We start from the raw sequence: 14,725 nt of genomic DNA, 5'->3' as shown, positions 1-14,725 counted from the left end.
AAATGCTTAGAAGAGACCAAGCAGGTAACCTCAGTGTCTAAATTAGACAATAGAGGTCTGTGAAACACCAGAAAACCCAAGCCCAGCCTAATGAATTTTAAATTAATTTTTTACTTTAATGTAAAATAAAAACATAAATAAATATCAAAATGCTAGCCAAACCAAACTCACCTCTAATAAATGCTGTCTGAGGATTGTTACTTTGTCACCCCTAAACCAAAATGGCTAATTATGGATATTTAGGTTGGTAAAAGAAAGTTTACCAAAATTAACTACAATATAGAATGCCTAGATACACCCACTTTACCCTAAGGGACAAAAACAGATGAATACCCCCTAAGAACTAAGACTATTCTCAATGTGGAGAAAATGTACATACTTTTAATTTGAACAATTAATACTGAAATATATCTTTAAAAATATTAAATTTTGTACCAAATACAAAATCTAGGGCAGGGGATACATACATGCAAACAAAAGATAAGAGTAGTTGTGTCAGGGAGGAAGAGAATTGGGTGGCTAGGAGACTTTTTATCATATAACCTTATCTTTGATAGTGAGTTAACCAGTTTGTGTAAGTATAGCTGTCTTTTCCTTTTCACTCTTTTAATAAGTGTTAGAATTTTGAAACTGAGAATTCATATTCCTCATTAGTTTTTAAAACTCCTTAACCATAGGATTAGTTTTCTAGGAATGCCATGACAAACTACCACAAAGTGGGTAATTAAAACAACAGAAATGTATTATCTCATAGTTCTGGAGGCCAGAAGTCCAAAATCAAGGTGTCAGCAGGGTCGGTTCCTCCTGCAGGCTCGGAGGGAAGAGTCATTCAGTGTCTTTCTCCTCGGATGTGGTGGAACACAGCAATTCTTAACACTCCTTGGCTTATCAATATATCACTATAATCTCTGCCTCTATCTTCATGTAACCTTCCTCTCTGTGTCTTCTCATTTTATGTCTCTTATAAACACAGCCATGATTGCTTTTATGGCCCATCCTAATCCAGTATGATTTCATTTTCAGATCCCTATTTTAATGGTATCTGTGAATTAAATCTTTATTCCAGATGATGTAACATTTTGAGATTCTTGATGAAATTATCTTTGGGGTAGGGGATGGGCCACTACTTAACCCACCACAAACATTATTAACTTTTCAAATATCTCTTCCTTATTCTATTGTTTTCTTTAAGAATTTCAAAGTGAGCATTAGATCTTTGCATGCTGTCTTTGAAGTCTCACAGCCAATCTTATAATCTTTCTCTCTGCAAGTCTATCTGTGTTATATTCTGTATAACTTCTTCACATATGTATCAGTTAGATTTTACTATTTGTCAACCTACTCTGAACTTGGAATAATAATTTATCCAGCTTATGGTTCTATACATCAGCACTTAGGTCTGTGTTCAAGTGGCTGGTCCTTCTCTTATGAGCTGGGCTTGGATGATGTTAGCTAGGTGTGTTCAAGTGTCTGCAACCAATTGGAGGATCTTTAGGCTAGGCGCTTTGTTATAGCTATGGATGAAATAAGCTTTAGTCTCTCATCCTCTAGCATATTAGCTTGGGCTTATTTGCCTCATGGAAGTAGAGGTCCAAGAGTGTGAGCAGAAATGCTGTAATGCTTTTTTAAAGCCTAGATTTGAACTAGCACAGTGTTGATTCAACCATATTCTGTTGGCTAAATCAAGTCACAAAGCCAAAACTTTACTATTGTAAGCAAAAGTTGATAGACTTCATTACCACCAAAACTGCCTTACAAGAGGACTTGAAAGGAATACTAAATATAGAAAGGAAAGACTGCTACCAGATAATACAAAAACACACTTAGACACAGAGACCAGTGTCACCGTAAAGCAACCACACAAACAAGCCAACATAATAACCAGCTAACAGCAAAATGACAGGATCAAATCCACACATATCGATACTAACTTTGAATGTAAATGGGTTCATTGCCCCACTTAAAAGGCACAGAGTGGCAAGCTGGATAAAAAAGCAAGAACCAATGGTATGCTATCTTCAAGAGACCCATCATTCACACAATCACATTCATAGGCTCACAATAAAAGGATGAAGAAAAATCTACCAAACAAATGGAAAACAGAAAAAAGCAGGGGTTTCAATCCTAATTTCACACAAAATGGATTTCAAGAGAACAATGATAAAAAAAAAAAAAAAAAAACGAAGAGCATTGCATAATGGCAAAGGGTTTAATTCAACAAGAACTAACTATCCTAAATATACATGTACCCAAAACAGAAGCACCCAGATTCATAAAGCAAGTTCTTAGAGACCTACAAAGAAACATTGACTCCCACAGAATATTAGTGGGAAACTTCAAGACTTTACTGACAGTATTAGACAGATTATTGAGGCAGAAAATTAAAAGATATTCAGTATCTAAACTAAGCATTGGACCAAATGGATTTGATAGACTCTTACAGAAGTCTCCACCTAAAAACAACAGAATGTAAATTATTCTTATTGCCACATGGTGCACACCCTAAAATCAACCACATAATTGGGCATAAAATCATCTTCAACAAATGTAAAAGAACTGAAACCATACCAAATACACTCTTGGACCAAGGCACAATAAAAATAGAAGTCAACACAATGAAAATTGCTCAAAACCATATATTTACACGGAAATTAAATAACATACTCTGAATTACTTTTGGGTAAATAATGGAATTAAAGCAGAAATCAATAAATTATCTGAAAGTAATAAGAACAAAGATACAACATACCAGAAACTCTGGAACACAGCTAAGGCAGCGCTAGGAGGAAAATGCATAGCACTAAATGCCGACACCAAAAAGTTAGAAAGATCTCGAATCAACAACTTAACTTCACAACTGATAGAATTAGAGAAGCAAGAACAAATCAACCCCAAAGATAGCAGAAGATGAGAAATAACAGAAGTCAGAGTTGAACTGAAGGAAAGTGAGACCCCAAAAAAGCATTCAAAAGATCAGCAAATCCAGGTGTTGGTTTTTTGAAAAAAATTAATGAAATAGGCCACCAGATAGACTAATTAAGAAGGAAATAGATAAGATCCAAATGAACACAATTAGAAATGACAAAGGGAATGTTATTACTGACCCCACAGAAATAAAAACAAATATCAGAAACTACTATGAACACTTCTACACACACAAACTAGAAAACCTAGAAGAGATGGATAAATTCCTGGACACATACACCCTCCCAAGACTGAGCCAGGAAGAAATTGATTCCCTGACAGAGCAATAGTGAGCTCTGAAATTAAATCAGTAATAAATAGCCTACCAATAAAAGCCCAGGACCTCATGGATTCACAGTCAAATTCTAACAGATGTACACAAAAGAGCTGGTACCATTCCATGAAAAGTATTTCAAAAAATTCAGGAGGAGTGATTTCTCCTCAGTTCATTATATGAGGTCAGCATCATCTGAATACCAAAACCTGGCAGAGATACAACAACAACAACTACTACTACTTCCGGCCAATATCCTTGAGGAACATCAATGCAAAAATCCTCAACAAAATACTTGCAAACCGTATTTAGCAGAACATAAAAAGTGAATTCACCATGATCAAATAGGTTTCATACCCTGTGATGCAAGGTTGGTTCAACATATGAAAATCAATGACTTATCACATAATAACTAAAGACAAAAACCACATGGTTATCTCAATGGATGCAGAAAAGGCTTTTGATAAACTTCAATATCGCTTTGTAATACCTAGCTCGGTAAGCTAGGTATTAAAGGAACATACCTCAAAATAATAAGAGCCACTTATGACAATAATAATAAAAAGGCTTTTGATAAAATTCAATATCCCACCAGGCACTGTGGCTGACAGAGTGAGGCCGAGGCAGGCAGATCACGAGGTCAGGAGATTGAGACCATTCTGGCTAACACAGTGAAACCCCAACTCTAATAAAATTATATAAAAAAAAAAAATTAGCTGAGCATGGTGTTCGGTGCCTGTGGTCCCAGCTACTCAGGAGGCTGAGGCAGGACAATGGTGTGAACCCGGGAGGTGGAGCTTGCAGTGAGCTGAGATTGCGCCACTATCTCAGTGAGCTGAGATAGCTCAATAAGCTAGGTATTGGATTCTAGGTATTGTTGAATAGGTACACTATTCAACATAGTATTGGAAGTGCTAGCCATAACAGGCAAGAGAAAGAAATAAAGGACATTCAAATAGGATGGGAGGAAGTCAAATTATCTCTGTTTGTAGATGACATGATTCTATACCTAGAAAACCCCACAGTCTCTGCCAAAATGCTCTTTTAGCTAATAACTTCACTAAAGTTTTAGGATACAAAATCAATGTACAAAAATTACTAGCATTCCTATACACCAAAAACAAGCAAACTGAAAGCCAAATCAGAAAGGCAATCCCATTCATAATTCACACACACACACACACACAGCCCTAGTAATACAGCTAATTAGGGAGGTGAAAGAGCTCTACAACGAGAACTACAAAACACAGCTCAAAGAAATAAAAGAAGACACAAACAAATGGAAAAAATTTCCATCCTTATGGATAGGAAGAATCAATATCATTAGAGTGGCTATACTTCCCAAAGCAATTACAGATTCTATTCCTATGAAACTACCAACAGCATTCTTCACAGAACTAGAAAAAGTTATTTTAAAATTTATATGGATCCAAAAACAAGCCTGAATAGCAAAGCAGTCCTAAGCAAAAAGAACAAAGCTGGAGGTATCACAATAACTGACTTTAAACTATACTACATGGATACAGTGACCAAAACAGCATGGTGCTATTACAAAATAGACACATAGACCAATGGAACAGAATAGACAGCCCAGAAATAAGACTACACATCTACAACTGTCTGATATTTGACAAAGCTGACAAAAACAAACAATGAGTAAAAGATTCAATCAATGGTGTTGGAAAAATTGGCTACCCATATGCAGAACAGTGAAGCTGGACACCTTCATTATGCCATATACAAAAATCAACACAATATGAATTAAAGACTTAAATTTAAAACCCAAAACTATAAAAACCCTGGAAAACAACCTAGGCAATACCATCCTGGACATACGAATAGGCAAAGATTTCATGACAAAGACACCAAAAACAATTGCAACAAAAGCAAACATTGACAAATGGGATCTAATTAAACTAAAGAACTTTTGCACAGCAAAAGAAACCATCAACAGAGTACGCAAACAACCTACAGAATTGGAGAAAATATTTGCAAACCATGCATCTGACAAAGGTCTAATGTCCAGCATCTATCAGGAACTTAAACAAATTTACAAGAGAAAAACAACTCCTAAAAAAGTGGGCAAAGGACATGAACAGACACTTCTCAAAAGAAGAAATACATGTGGCCAACAATCATAGGAAGGAAAGCTCAATATCACTAATCATTAGAGAAATGCTAATCAAACGCACAATGAGATACCTATCTCACACCAGTCAGAATGGCTATAATTTAAAAAGTCCAAAAACTACAGATGCTGGCAAGGTTGCAGAGAAAAGGGAACCCTTATATATACACTGTTGCTGGGAGTATAAATTATTTCAACCATTATGGAAGACAGTATGGTGATTCCTCAAAGTGCTAAAAGCAGAACTACCATTCGACCCAACAAACCCATTACTGGGTATATACCCAGAGGAACATAAAGCATTCTACCAGAAAGAAACATGCATGTGAATGTTCACTGTAGCACTGTTCACAGTATGGAATTGACCAAAATGCCCATTAATGGAAGGACATGGAATCAACCTAAATGACCATCAATGCCAGACTGGATAAAGAAAATGTGGTACATACAAAACATGAGTATTATACAGCCATAAAAGAACAAGATTGTGTCTTTTATGGGAACATGGATGGAGCCGGAGGCTATCATCCTTAGCAAACTAATGGAGGAACAGAAAACCAAATATCACATGTTCTCATATAAAGTGGAAACCAAGTGATAAGAGCTTATGAACACAAAGAACAAAGCAGTAGACACTAGCGTCTACTTGGGGTGGGGGCGGGGGGTAGAAGGAAGGAGAGGAGCAAAAAAGATAACTAATGGGTACTGATACATGGGTGATATAACAATATGTACAACAAAATGCCATGGCATGTGTTTATCTATGTAACAAAACTCCACATGTACCCTCAAACCTAAAATTAAAAGTTAAAAAAAGAAAATACAATAGTTTTCCAAAAGCTTGTGCCATTTTACACTCTCACTAGCAAACACTGTATGAGACATTCTGAAAGATATGTTTTGATATTTCCATAATGACTGATTTAGCTAAACATCTTTTCACATACTTATATCTGTATCTTTAGTAAGGTGCACCAATGCATTGCGGACTTTTTGTGGGTTGTTTGCTTCCCTATTGGGTTTGAAGACATTTTTACATACTCCTGATATAAGTACTTCATCAAAAATATTATTTACAAATGCTTATTTTTTCCATCCTATGTCTTTCTATTTAATTATCTTAGCAGAAACTTTTGAAGATTAAAAAGTATTGCTTTTGATAAAGTCTAATTTACATGTTTTTTTCTTTTATGGGTCATGGTTTTGGTGTCATATCTAAAAAATCTTGGGTTCTGTAAATAAAGAGCCTAAAAGTCACCATTCCATCCTAATAGTAAGCAAAAAGCTGAACAAACTGAAAAATAAAAAAAATAAAAATCTTAGATCCATAAGAGAAGTCAGATCACAGGGCAAACCACTGTCCCTAAAATTGGAGAAACTGACAGGGGGATATAGGGAATCACAACGTATCAGAGTAAAAACTTCCATGGGAACCACTGTCAAGGTAATAAAACCTAAACTGTATTTGACATTGCTGGAGGCTAAGTGTGGACAAGTATGAGAGTTAAAAACTCCAGAGAGACCTAGTCATAGTGGGGACCCCACACTTTCATGAGTTTCCCCTCCAGGAGTTTACCCAGGTTCTCACAGTAAATATTGGAAAAAAATCCCTGCAGACAGAAATGAAGAATATGTTATTGGAGACTGGAGAAAAGGCAATCCTTGTTATAACTGACAAAAACCTTGGCTGAATTGTGTTTTGTGGAAGGCAAAAGTTATGAGCAATGAATTGGGTATTTGGCTGAAGAAATTTCTAAGCAAAGTGCTTAAATTGTGTCCTGGGCCCTTTTCAATTCTTACAATAAAATGTAAGAAAAGATAAATGATTAAAGACCAAACTTTTAATCAAAAAGGAAGCAGGACTTAAACATTTGGAAAATTTTCAGCCTACTCATGTTGCAAGGAATGATAAAATATGTTTAGGAGAGAATAAAGGTAGAGACAAAGGATTTTCATAAAATTTGTCTGGATTTGCTATCTCAAGAGAAGCCAGGGACTACTCATCTAGACAATAGAGGAATAATCCTGAGGGCATTTTGTAAATTACTGGAGTTACCACCTCCCATCATAGGCCCAGAGTACAAGGAACTGGAGGTCCAAGTGATTTCAAGGCTGTGCTCCATGAATTTTAGCACAATGCTCCTTGGCTGCCCTAGGTGTGGCTCCAGTGGGTTCAGGTGCAGTGTGAACTGAGTTGGCTACCTCTCCAGAGGGCACAAATATTCAACGTTGGCAGTGTCCACTGTGTGCCATCTCATCTTCTCCAGAGCACAGAGTGCATGAACTGTTGGGATGTGGCTATCTCCATCTCGGTTTTGTAGGACAAGGTTGCCTGGATTCTGGTGCCCAACCCCTATCCTGTATTTCCAGAAAGCAGGACATTGAGTGAAAGATTATTTTTGATCCTCAATATTTAATTCCGTTTGCCCTGTTTGGTTTCAGACTTGCTTGGGACTTGTTACCTCTGTCATCTTTCCTAATGATCCCTTTTGGAATCAGAATGTATATCCTAAGCCTGTACCAACACAGTACTTTGGAAGAACATAACCTGTTTATTTTATAAGCTCACAACTAGAGAGTGTCACCCGTATCTAGATAATATTTTCATGTAACTTTGGACTTCAGACTTGAGTTGATGTGGGAACATGTTAAGATTTCTGAGGCTATTGGGATGGAATAAATGTATTTTACAAGCAAGAAGGACATAAATTTTGTGGAGATGGGGTGGAATGGTATGATCTAAATGTTTGTGTCCCTCCAGATTTTATATGTTGAACATCTAATCATCAGTGTGATGGTATTCAAAGGTGGGGTTTCTGAACAGTGATTAGATTATGAGAATAGTGCTTTCATTAATGGAACCAGAACCCTTATAAAAGAAACACCAGAAAGCTGTCTTTCCCCTTTCGATACACATAGTGTATTGAACACAGGGAGAAGCTATCTATGAAAAGCTATCTATGTCCCTCGTTAGACACCAAAACTTGGCAACTTTATCTTAGACTTTCCATTCTCCACACCTATTGAAAATAAGTTCCTTTTGTTTATAGGCTACCCAGGTTATATAATTTTGTTATAGCAGCCTGAACTTACTAAAACTCTTCCAAAACAGAAAGCACAAGGTCCGGATAAGAATTCACTGGTGAATTCTACCATACATTCAAGGAAGAAATTGTATCAATTTAAAAAAAGGATCTCTTTAAGAAGATAGAAGCAAAGAGAATACCTCTTAACTCATTCTATAAGTCCAGCATCATCTAATATTAAAACCAGACAAATGCATTGCAATAATTAAAAAGATTTTAATTACTTTCACAAGCATAGTTGCAAAAATCCTTAACAAAATAGTAGCAAACAAAGTCCAACATTGTATGAAAACAATTGTACACCAAAACCAAGAGGGAATGTTCTCAGGAATGCACAGCTAATTCAACTTTTAAAAATCAATTAATATAATTCATCACATAATCAGGCTGAAGAAGAAAAGCCACATAATTATAATCAATAGATACAGAAAAAGCATTTCACAAAATTCAATACCCATTTATGATTTAAAAGAAACTCCCTGCAAAATAGAATACCAGGAAACTTCACCAACTTGATCTAAAACATTTATTTAAAAAACTATAGCTAACATCATTCTAACGTGTGAGAAAATAGCTGTTTTTCTTATTGAGACTGAGAACAAGGCAAAGATTCCAGTATGGTCAAGATGCCATTTATTTCCGGTTGGATCTTCAGATTCAATGCAGTCTCAATCAAACTGCCAGACAGTTATTATTTTTTTTAGCTATTAGCAAATTAATTCTAGAGTTCATATAAAGAGGCACAAGATCCAGAATAGCCAAAACAATATTGAAGAAGAACAACAAATTTGAAGAACTGACACTACCCAAGTTTAAGATTTACTATAAAACTATAATAAAAGAAACAGTGTGATATTGGCAGAAAAAAAAATCTACAAATAGAATGGAAAGCTCAGAAATAGACCCACATAAATATAATCAACTGATCTTTTAAAAAGGAGTAAGGAAAATACAATGGATAAAAAATTGTCTCTTTAATAAATGGTATGAGAATAACTGGACATTCACTTGAAAAAAATGAATTTAGACACAGAACTTAGGCTCTTCACAAAAGTTAACTGAAAATGGATCATAAACCTAAATGTAAAACACAACACTATAAAACTCCTACAAAACAACAGAAGAGAAGCTCTTGATGACCTTGGGTTTGGCAATGAGATTTCAGTTATGAAATTAAAGGCACAAACCCTGAAGAAAGTCAAACTGTCTCTCTTTGCACACTCTATACCTAGAAAACCCCATAGACTCTATCAAAAGACTGCTAGAACTGCAAAACAACTTCAGTAAGGTTTCACGAAACAAAGTCAATGTACAAAAATCAGTAGCATTTCTATATATCAGAAACATCCAAGCTGATCGCCAAATCAAGAATGCAATCCCATTTACAATAGCCAAAAAAAGAATAAAATACCTTTAAATACAGCTCACCAAGGCAGTAAGACCTCTACAATAAGAATTACAAAACACTGCTGAAAGAAATAAGAGATGACAAAAACAAATGGAAGAACATTCATGCTCAGGGATAAAAGAATCAATATTGTTAAAATGGTCATACTGTCCAAAGCAATTTACAGATTCAATGCTATTCCAATCAAATTAGCAATATTTTTTTCACGGAATTGGGAAAATTCATATAGAACCAAAAAAGAACCAGAATAACCAAAGCAATCCTGAGCAAAAAGAACAAAGCCAGAGGCATCACACTACCTGGCTTCAAAATATACTACTGGGATACAGCAACCAAAACAGTATAAATCTGGTACAAAAACAGACACAGAGATCAATGAAACAGGATAGAGAACCCAGAAATAAATGTGTACATCTACAACCACCTGATCTTTGACAAAGTCAACAATAACAAACAATAGGGAAAGGACTCCTTTTTCAAAACCCAGTGCTGGGATAACTGGCTAGCCATATACAGAAGAATGAAACTGGACCCCTTCCATTCACCAAATAAAAAAAATAACTCAATATGGATTAAAGACTTAAATGAAAGACCAACAACAGATGGTGGCAAGGTTACAGAGGAAAAGGAATGCATACACTGCTGGTGGAAATTTAAATTAGCATAGCCACTGTAGAAAGCAGTTTAAAGGTTTCTCAAAGAACTTAAAAAATTACCATTTTATCCTGCAATGTTACTGCTGCATATATACCCAAAGAAAAATAAGTTGTTCTACCAAAAAGACACATGCACTAATATGTTCATTGCAGCATTATTCACAATAGCAAAAACAGATTCAACTAAAGTATCCATCAATGATGGACTGAATAAAGAAAATGTGAAATATACATACACACACACACACAGCAGCCATAAAAAATGCAAAATTATTTTCTTTGCAGAAATATGAATGCAGCTGGAAGCTATTATCCTAAGCAAACTAATGCAGGTATGGAAAACCAAATACCACGTTCTCACTCACAAGTGGGAGCTAAACATTGAGTACACATGGACACAAAGATGGAAGCAATATACACTGGGGAGTGCTTGAGAAGCGAGAATGGGAGGGGGCTGTGGGTTGGAAGGCTACCTATAGGGTACTATGCTCACTAGCTGTGTAATGAGATCATTGTACACCAACCCCCAGCAACATAAAATTTACCCTTGTAACAAACCTGCATGTGTTCCTCTGGATCTTAAAAGTAGAAGAAAAAAATTAAGAAAAAAAGAAATAATTGATAAGTTGGACTTAACTAATAGTTAGTTTTATCTCCCATGCATGAAACACTCTCAAGTGAATGAACAGACAAGCCCCATACTGGGGGAAAGTATTTGAAAAAGACATAGTTGATCAAGGACTATTATCCAAAATATACAAAGAGCACTTAAACTTCAACAATAAGAAAATAACAACAACAAAAAACTTAAAAATAGGCCAAAGACTTAACAGACCTTACCAAACAAGATATGTAGATGGAAAATAAGCATATGAAAACATGCTCCACATCAAATATCATAAGCGAAATGCAAAGTAAAACAATGAGATACCACTACATATGTATTAGAATGGCCAAATTCAAAACACTGACAACACCAAATGCTGAAGAGGATGTGAAGTGACAGGAACTCTAATTCATTATTGGTAGACATGGAAAATGGTACAGTCTCTTTGAAAGGCAGTTTGATGTTTGTTTCCTTTTTAAATATAACTAAGAATACTTTTATAATATGATTCAGCAGTCATGCTTCCAAAGGAGTTGGAATTTACCCAAAGGAATAAAAATCTTATGTGCACAGGTGTTTACATCATCATTAATCATAACTGCCAAAACTTGGAAGGAATCACAATGTCCCTATTTAGTTCAATGGATAAATAATCTGTGATACATCCGGAAAATGGAACATTATTCTACAATAAAGGAAATGGGTTATCAGACCATGAAAAGGCAAGGCAATTACTTAAATGCCTTCTACTAGGTGAAATAAGGTGACCTAAAAAGGCTACATACTGTAGTATTCCAACTATATGACATTGTTGAAAAGGCAAATGTATAGAGAGTAAAATAATCAGTGGTTGCCAAGACATACAGAGGAGGGAGGGATGAATAGGCAGAGTACAGAGGATTATTAGGACTGTGAAACTACCACAATAATACCATAATTATGGATTTGTATCGTTAAACATTTGTCCAAACTCATGGAACATACAACAGCAAGAGTGAACCTTCATATAAACTATGGACCTTGTGTGATAATGTTGTGTCAATGTAGGTTTATCAATTGTAACTAATGTATCACTTAGGTGGGGGATGGTCATAATGGGAGAGGCTATGAATGTGTACGGGCAGGAAGTATATAAGAAATCTCTGTTCATTCCTCTCAGTTTTGCTGTGAACCTAAAACTACTCTACACAACAATAAAAAACTTTTTAAAAAAGACATAGAACATCTCATCACATTAAACATATTTTTGCACTCCTTTTCAATACATGCCACCACTGCTACCCTCATCTTTGCTTGCCTAGAGATAATCTCTATTCTGATTTCTATAAACTTTAATTAGTTTATGTTGTTGTTGAACTTTATATAAATGAAATAATATACTGCAAAAAGATGCTTGCCTAATCCATAGTTACAAATCCTTTTGTGGATCCAGATTTCCATCCGGTGTCATTTTCCTTCTCTCTGAAGGACATTCTTAACATTTGCTTGTTTTAGACACCTGATGATGAATTATTCAAGATTTTACATATATTTTGAAAGTCTATTTCATCTTGGTTTTCAAGGATGATTTTATTAGGTATAGAATTTTGGATCCACAGGTTTCTTTTATTTTTTAATGTTTTGTTTCTTTTGTCTGCCCTTTTTATACTTTAAAGCTATTGTTCTACTGTTTTCTGGATAGTCTTTTCTCCCCAAAGAAATCTGCTGTCATTATTTTCATTGTCTTCTGTATTTTCTGTGTCATTTTGTCTAGTCGCTTTTAAGGCTGGCTTGCTTTTTTTTTCTTTCTGTCTCTCTCTTTTCTTTTCTTTTCTTTTTTTTTTTTTTTGAGTTTTTTCTCTTCTTTCTTTCCTCTCTCTTTTTTCATCTATTATATCTCTATATATCTTTTTTCATCTATCTTTACTAATTTGAGTGATTATTTTTTGCCTATGGCTTTCTAAACTATGTAAGTACTTTTTTTTTTTTTTTTTTTTTGAAAGGCGAGATCTCGGCTCATGGCAAACTCCGCCTCACGGGTTCACGCCATTCTCCTGCCTCAGCCTCCTGAGTAGCTGGGACTACAGGCGCCCGCCACCACGCCCAGTTGATTTTTTATATTTTTGGTAGAGACGGGGTTCACCGTGTTAGCCAGGATGGTCTCGATCTCCTGACCTCGTGATCCGCCCGCCTCGGCCTCCCAAAGTGCTGGGATTACAGGCGTGAGCCACCGCGCCCGGCCTAAACTGTGTACGTATTCTTAATTAAAATCTTAACTCTTTTTAATTCAAGCCAATAATTGCATATATTTTCCCCAAAATCTTAACCAAAGCAGAAAAAAAAAAAAAAAAAAAAACCAAAACAAAAGGTATTTAACTTTGCTGTCTTATTTGTTTTACTGACACGTGTGTGTGTGTGTGTGTGCGTGTGTGTATGTATGTATGTATTTCTAGCCTATGTTTGTACTGGAGATGTAGTAGCTTAAAGATGTTGGATGTATGTGAGGATTCTGTTGCTCCACCACGACCTTTTTCTCCTTTCTCCAGGTGATGATTAATACTCACAGTTTTGGATTTCTGGTTTCACCATATATCTATAGAACAGATGTGGCTTCAGTTCTTGCTTATCACTTTAGTGTCAGCTTTCTTTTTGTTTTGGTCCTCTTTGGATTTTCCTTTAGCCTCTTGTGAGCTCTCCTATGCATTTAAAGATATAGTTGTCAAAATTTATTCAGCATTCCTAGGTGTTTAATACTGCATAGTTTTTCAGAGCATCAAGGCTGTCATACTGCCAGAACAATTCTAAGTAACAGTTTTAAAGATATCATTTACAATTATTCACTTCAATATGATGTTACTGTTTTTACCATGAGTCCAAACAACAAAAATTGTCTAGAACTTATCCTGGTTATAAACTCTTCTTCACAAAGCATTAGTGAAATTGATGTATCTTAATTTAGGTGATACCAAATAATTATTTTTATTGATATTCTTTTCCATCAATTGAATTAAGCATTTCTTCTGACATTAGTATCCTATCTTGTATCAATGAATGTTTGGTTGTTTTTCTAACATTCAAAGAGTTATCATATTTTCTGTGAATATTCTCAATGTTCTGATTATGTGACAGTCAGGATAAGCTAAACATTTGCTACATTAAGAACATGCATATGTACCCACATGTAGCCATTCCCTAGGTCTGGTCTTATAAATGCTGGTGATAAACCAGACAAAAGAAAACAAAAAGTTATCATATTTTTTAAATGTTTCTTGTGATGACATGCAATTTCTTAGATAAAAATAAAATAAATAAGGAATGTCTGTCTCGGCAACATGTTAAAATTAATGATTAAAAGACATTTGATACTAATTAAGAAACTAGGAAATTAATTGCTTAGAATAATATTGGTTATCCTAGACAATACATTTTCAACAGAAGTCGAATTTGGTAATATTAATTTTGAAGTATTCACTGGACATGACACGGTTTAACATTGTAATCATTTACGTTAACACCCCTTGTACTAATTTATATTTCATTAGCAATCTTGTCTTTATATTTTGATTTTCCAAGTAATTTCTTACAAAGTAAATAATTTGGCCAGTAAAACTATAAATATTGTC

The 14,725-nt window shown here is 35.1% G+C and overlaps 1 non-coding gene across 1 annotated transcript; it reads left to right on the top strand.

Moving 5' to 3' along the window:
- Positions 1 to 14,196: 14,196 nt before the first annotated feature.
- Positions 14,197 to 14,327, top strand: LOC126933264 (small nucleolar RNA SNORA72). Its single transcript, XR_007718503.1, has one exon. It is a non-coding gene; the product is annotated as a small nucleolar RNA SNORA72 (small nucleolar RNA).
- Positions 14,328 to 14,725: the final 398 nt, after the last annotated feature.

This window comes from Macaca thibetana, chromosome 12 (genome assembly GCF_024542745.1).
Source record: "Macaca thibetana thibetana isolate TM-01 chromosome 12, ASM2454274v1, whole genome shotgun sequence".
Lineage (NCBI taxonomy): Eukaryota > Metazoa > Chordata > Mammalia > Primates > Cercopithecidae > Macaca > Macaca thibetana.
This window is presented reverse-complemented; position numbering and strand designations above follow the sequence as displayed.